This window comes from Formica exsecta, unplaced genomic scaffold (assembly GCF_003651465.1).
Source record: "Formica exsecta isolate Colony F162 unplaced genomic scaffold, ASM365146v1 scaffold202, whole genome shotgun sequence".
Lineage (NCBI taxonomy): Eukaryota > Metazoa > Arthropoda > Insecta > Hymenoptera > Formicidae > Formica > Formica exsecta.
The window spans coordinates 10451-17546 of record NW_021849317.1 but is presented as its reverse complement, the minus strand read 5'-3'; the positions used below and the strand labels follow the sequence as shown (position 1 = coordinate 17546).

The following is a 7096-nucleotide window of genomic DNA, read 5'->3' as shown; positions in this document are numbered from 1 at the left end:
TATTTCAGAACATCTTAATACGATTCATAAATATATCTTATTTAATATAAGTGTAGACTTAAGATTGTCTCCTTAGATATAAATTCATAGTCATTTAAGTTTTATGTGACATATATATCGGTAAATAAGACGGTCTTCGCCAAATCGTGTCCGAAGGTGACTTAAGCAAAGCGTGTCAAAAATAATAGTGAAAAGAAGATTGCACAAACGAAAATATATTTCATTTTTTGTCATAATGGATTTTGAAAAAGAAGAACCAGAAGAGGAGATGCAAATGCGTGCTCCTAAGCGATATATCCGTGATAGTCAAAATCCATTTGAAGTGTATATATACACTTCAAATCGTTATAACGGGAATTAAGAGAATGGGGATTTAAAAGAAGGTTTCGTTTCTCGAAAAATTCAATTATGTTCGGTATTTTACCATTAATAGAAGAAGGACTCGCAAAAGCAAATAATCGTGACTTACCAATATCTCCTATTCTACACACAGAAAAATATCATTCTATTGCTAAGTAAAATGATTACTCAGTTTACTTTACTTCTTTTAAGTAACAGTTATCTTTAATAAAGAATATTTTCTTAATAATATTTTCTTAAAATAGACTTGTCACAAATTTTAGAAATTCTCATTATCATGTACTAAAAAAAAAGTAAATATTTTCTTTTGAAAAATATTATAAAATTTTATCGAAGAAAAGTCAGATATGATTAATTTAATGTAAGACAATTTATTAGATCAGAAAAATTTAATGTGTTACTTTCAATTATATAATTTAATATTCTTAATTGAAGTATTAAATTTATTAGGATTCAGAATATATTTTGAAAAAATTTGATCCTTATGATGAACTTATGATAGATTTGCGGATATATGAACTTTTGAAATACTTGAAACAAGTAATATTTACTTGTATATAGTATGTATTTTTCTGTGTGTACAATTATTGATCTGTTTACGATTTTATTCAACAGCAAGTTTTCAGGTTAGTAATAGAGGCATCTTATATTTTAATCATGTTTGCGTATATAAATACAAATATAAAAATGTATATACAGGGTGGTCCTCGTAACGGTCGCCACGATTTTTAAGGCACTTACAATAATCTGACATAAAAAAGTCATAAACAGAAATTTATCAGTTTCTAACCGGCAACAAATTGCAAGAATAAAAATTGACCAAACATTTTTTTTCCATGAAAAAGCAAGGTCACCTTGACTTTTTTAAATGGAACCATTGTATTTTTTTTTTTTAATAATAATGTAGAGGATAGCAAAACAAATTCAATGAGTACACACAATGTTATTTTAAGTTACATTGCAACACAAAATAAACCATTTTAAATTCGCTAAAGCGTAATTCTTCGCTATCGAGGAAGTTCACTAGAAACGTAAATAGTAAACAAATAATAACATACTAGTTAAAGTAGATGTTCAAATTGCATTCCACCTTCCGCAACACATAGTTCCGCTCTTTTCAATAAATTATTATGTGTAGCATCAACTAAACTGGAATGTTTTATGCTTCTGCAGGCCCTTATTATGCGTTCTCGAAGTATAAAATAACTCAAAAAGTACTTAATGAAAAAATACTTTATTATAGTGTTTTGAAAAGCTCTCGAGATAAGCTACAAAAATGTGCAATAAAAAGTAGGCAGTTCCATTTAATAAATTGAAGGTGACCTTGCTTTTTTATGGAAAAAAAACGTTTGGTCAATTTTTATTATTGCAATTTGTTGCCGGTTAGAAACTGATAAATTTCTGTTTATGACTTTTTTATGTCAGATTATTGTAAGTAAATAAAAATCGTTGCGACCGTTACGAGGACCACCCTGTATATTGAAATATTTGACCAAACTTTTTTCAAATAATATATATAATTTTTAGTTAATGGTAGGAGACGTAATACAAATTTCGCAACCTACAATTTCAAGGATCATTTTTCGGGTATCGACTTTATAATAACAAGTCTTATTAACCGATATGTAAAAATGCCAACATCTGATGGAGCTCGAGCCGAAAATAAACGTTTATTTAAGGAGCTTGGATATGGTCCTGGAGCTATAGGCCTTTCTTCTATTGATGGTGCAATAGATTGTACACATATTCGTCTGGTACATACCAGATTGCATAATATCGAGGAGATATGTAGGAATCGAAAAAGATACTTTTCTTTGAATGTTTAGGTATGTATTTTTATTTCAATAAATTTGATTTTATAAGATATATACAAGAAAATGAAAAAGACACATTTAAAGTGTGATGCGTACCTATGCATATCACCTATGTTGTATATATATATATATATGTAATATAAAAATATATTTTGTCAACATGTTTTCTTCTATTATTATAATTCATTTTATGTTTATTTCTCTTTATTTTAGGTTATTGTTAGGTTATTGTTGGCCCACGTACAGAAATTGTAGATATAGTACCAGAATGGCTAGGATGTGAACACGATAGCCGAATATTTCAAAATTCACGTATATATATACGATATAGACAGCATGAACAGGATGGAATGCTTGTTGGAGATGCTGGATATCCTGCCTTACCATTTTTGCTCACGCCAATTAATAATCCTGTGACTGATGAAGAAATAAGGTTTGATATATATATATTTTTTATTATTATAAACTGATATATGTTACGTCCAGACTCGGGGAAGGATGAGTCGACGGAAGGGCGCAACAACTATCTTTAATTTTCCCGAAATTAAACGTCTCGTGGCGTTTGGAATCGGGTCGAACGAACTGATAGGTCTGAAAAGCAGGAAAACGATTGAGTCGCTGTTACGCTGGTTATTCAGACGTTCGTTCGGTGGTCCCTTTTTGGTAAGAAAATTTAATCTCTTTTACGCGGGATGGGACCAAATGCGATCCTTCGACTAGAGGAATGAGTGGGGGGTTTAATAAAAGTTATTTTGATTCTTAAAAACTCTGATTTGCGTATCGCGGTGCCAACGCACTTAATAAGACTATGTCGAAGCTGGAGAGCAAGTACGTAAGTAAGTGAGTAAGTAAGTAAGTGATCGTATGTCCCTTCGAGTCATCTTTTTATATCTCTCTTTTCGGGATGTATTCTAATTTCTAAGAGTGGGAATCTTCCAAAACTTTAACGAATTAAAAGTTGTGCCAGTGTCCTCATTAGGCGGGGTGTTTCTCCTACTCTTCAAATTTTCACTCATCACGATCATCGATTGGTGATCAGTTCAGAATCCCTTGAGCTCTAGGTTTCCCTTACGCCCGTGATTTGATTTAGACAAAGTCCAAATGTGACGTCACAAAAGTTTCGTCATTATTTATTTAGTTGTATTCATCGGATATTTTGTGAGAATTTTATTATCTTTTCGTTATCAGCGTTTGAGAATGCTACTGCGAGGGTATCTACTGGTTTTTATTTGTTTTTAGGCGGTCGGCGCGGTTTCATCGCGTATTTCTCACGGTTACTCGTAGATATAGATATTGATAAGTGACTAAATGTTTAAGGAATTGTGACGCAGGATGCTCTATTTACCGAACGACTCATTTCTATCACCGATCGATTATCATTGCCGCAACTTCGCGGAAGGAAGGAATCGTGGTGTCACCAGGACATAACACCCCCGGCCTTAGACAAATGTTGGGGAGAAGCCCGACATTTGCAAAAATCAAATAGATTTCTTCCTTTCGCAGTTAACTAATGTATCAGGTGATTGCATAAGTTCGTGCCCGATTTAAATATAAACTTCAATAGATTATATTTTAGAGATAACACTTTTATTAATCAATTATATAGTCTCCATTCTTTTCTACAATGGTTTTCCAACGATCTATAAGCTTGTCGATTCCATTTTTGAAGAAAAAACTTGGTTTTTCTTGAAAAAAGTTTGTAAGGTGGTTTTCAACAGCTTCCTCGGAATTGAGATTCTTGCCATTTAAACTATTCTGCAAAGACCGGAACAGATAAAAATCTGAAGGCGCAATATCTGGAGAATATGGCAGGTGCTGCAGAATTTCCCATTGCAACTCCTGCAATTTTCGCAGCGTCTGTTGAGCGACGTGTAGCCTAGCATTGTCGTGGTGGAAGATGACGCCTTTTCGATTGGCCAAAATCGGACGTTTTTCTCGAATAGCTGCAGCGAGTCTAGTTAGTTGCTCACAGTACTTGTCCGCCGTGATTGTTTCGCCGCGTCGGAGCAGCTCAAAGTAAATAATTCCCTTGCGATCCCACCAAACACACAGCAACACCTTCATCGGATGCAAGCCAGCCTTTGCTTACGGGTTCTGCTCCTTCAGCTGCTGTTTTCCATGTCCTCTTTCGCTGTACGTTTTTGTAGAGAATCCACTTTTCATCGCCTGTTACCATTCGATCTAAAAAAGGCTCTTTTTTGTTACGCTCGAGAAGAGAAAGAGCCACAGTCATACGGTTTAGCTTATTCCTTTCAGTCAGGAGATGCGGCACCCATGTATCAAGCTTGGAAACGTATCCAAGCTTTTTTAAATGACGAAAAGCGGTTGAATTATCGATGTTCAGCCTCTCAGCAATATCCTCAGTTGTAATCCTTGGGTTTCTTTCCACTAAGGCATGCACAATGTCATCATCAATGCCAGAAGGCCGTCCAGAGCGGGGTTGATCCTCCATGTTGAAATCACCATTTCGAAATCTGCCAAACCACTTTTTGACTGTTCGGAGAGCAGGAGCGCGGTCCAAATAAACGGTTTGAATATTTTTTTGTGCAATCCCAACACTCACGCCTTTCCGAAATTCATATAACATTACATGCCGCAAATGCACCTTTTCGTTCTCCATTTTTAATGATTTCTCTTATGCACAAATGGACTTATCTGAACAATGTCTGACGCTAAATTGACATAAGACAACGTCATCTATTCGGTGTAAGCAACAATTACCACACGAAAACAATAGAACTCCGCCATGCAGTAACTTAATGCCATCTATGAAAATCGGGCACGAACTTATGCAATCATCCAATATATCCGTGTGAATCATTTGTGATCAGATATACTAAATATGTTTTAACTATTTTATCTTATATTAAGAGAAATTACTAAAGAGAAGTGTAGACGTGTCTTTGATATCGCGCGGCTTAAAAATCTTTTTATTTAAACGCCGATATAAAAGACGATATACCTACAATATACGTGCATACATACATATATAATAATGAACGGATGAGATACACTGATTGGATATAAAAGATTTGTACTTTATTTTGCAAAAATACTTGGTAATTTTTTACAAAAAGTTGCACAGATCATCTTAATCTTGACAACATATAGGTACGTTGTAGGACCGTTTCTCGCGAAGCCTAATTTTAACCGAAATTTCCTTAAAGCCAAGCGCCTCCTGCGCTCCTCCAAAATATTCAACGTGGCCCCACGTTGGGCGCCAAATTTTTGCGACGACTTTTCCTACCGTCTCGCGGCTGAGCGATAAACGCGGCCGCCGACTCGTTCTCTCCGTCGCGCGGGTGTAAATTGCGGCGACGAACAGGAGCTAATTCGCCGAACGGGAGATGCGGAATGGTCGTTGACAAAAACGGGAAAACGGAGAAAAAGATCCACGCGCCAGGTGGGAACGGGATGTTAGGAGTTCCGCGCGTACCGTGACGAGATCCGAGAGATAATCGCGAGAATCGAACTTGGGCGCCAGATACGATCTTTCACGTATCAATTCGCGAAACACGAAATAGGCGCGAAATAAACGCGAAAGGAATTGCCGGAATTCGCCACGGGCTGACTAGCTCGCCTAACGGTAGAGGGGCAGGGCGAGTGTTGATCGAACGCGATAATTTATGCAAGAGGCGACAATTACGGAAACGACAAGCACAACTGAAAGGAAACTCGTAAATTAAACAGAGAAATTAACAGATTTATTATAATAGCGGGAGCCGCAGCTCCTCGAGAATAGTAATGATAAACCGCGCGGATATACGGCTGCGGTAAAAGAAACGCGGCTGCGAGACTGGGTGTTAGACGCGGGGCGCGAAACCCCGTACTGCGTACGCCGAGACCGACCCGTTAGATCGGCCGGAATCTCCGCTCGGCTTGAATTACGCCTCGCACTGCGAAGAAATTGATTATTACGTTCGTCTATAATTCGGGCGTAAGTCCGAATCAATTCTCGATATCACCTCGCCAACGGCGACCTTATCGCCCGCTATTACCGCCAAATTATTAATACGCAACTTAAGATTAACAGGCAATTAATACAACGCGGACATGCTTCGATTTCGGACGGACAGATTACGCAGAATTGAATATTCGACACACACACGCACGCAATTCATGCAAGAATCGCGAGGAAACTCTCACAAAACGCGCTCACAATTTCGAGACGCGGTGCTTTACAGCCGATATAATACGTCGAATTTACGCGATTCACACTCTCATGTAACCCATATAATAATCGCGAAGGAAAGTTGCACCGGACGTGCACGCACAGTTTCGACGCGAAGATTCACAAACGAAAGACATAAATAATATAACAAATTGACGCGAATCACACTCACACTCAAACGACCGACATACAGTACGAACGAATCTTAAACGCTAGACGTGCGAGAACCAACGCAAATATAATCTACGGAATCCGAATCTCCAGAGAGACGACACACGGTTTATTAAAAACGCGAGGTAATGTCTCGATCCGCGGAAACCGATACTTTCGAGGCTCCGGGGCTCGAATCGCTTGACGACGTGGCCGTGACGCGAAAATCTACACCAAAGAATCGGGCTTAGCCCGTACACCAAAGTACGAATTCACGGCGACGACGACAGAACGAAACGATTCCGGGCGCGATCGCGAGTGGCGAATATGGCGGAGGATAACCTCACCGGTACTTTTCCTCTCGTGGTGGTTACACGGGGTCAGCGACGTTGACGTCCTCTCCCTCGGGTCCGTCCTTCGCAGCTCCGATCGCCGGGATCCTCTCCGCTCGCTCTCGTCTCGCTATCGCTCTCGTATTTTCTCTCGCCAAAACGGTCCTCTCGCTTACGCTTCTATCTCGCACGCAAGCTCGCGCCAGTCTCTTCCTGGATCGTCGCGATCCAGAATCGATACCTGTGGGCCAGCCGGGGCTGCGCACACA

The 7096-nt window shown here is 38.5% G+C and overlaps 1 long non-coding RNA gene across 1 annotated transcript; it reads left to right on the top strand.

Moving 5' to 3' along the window:
* Window positions 1-889: 889 nt before the first annotated feature.
* On the top strand, window positions 890-2601 carry LOC115234755. The gene is made up of 3 exons (XR_003883953.1): window positions 890-986; window positions 1888-2186; window positions 2388-2601. It is a non-coding gene; the product is annotated as an uncharacterized LOC115234755 (long non-coding RNA).
* Window positions 2602-7096: the final 4495 nt, after the last annotated feature.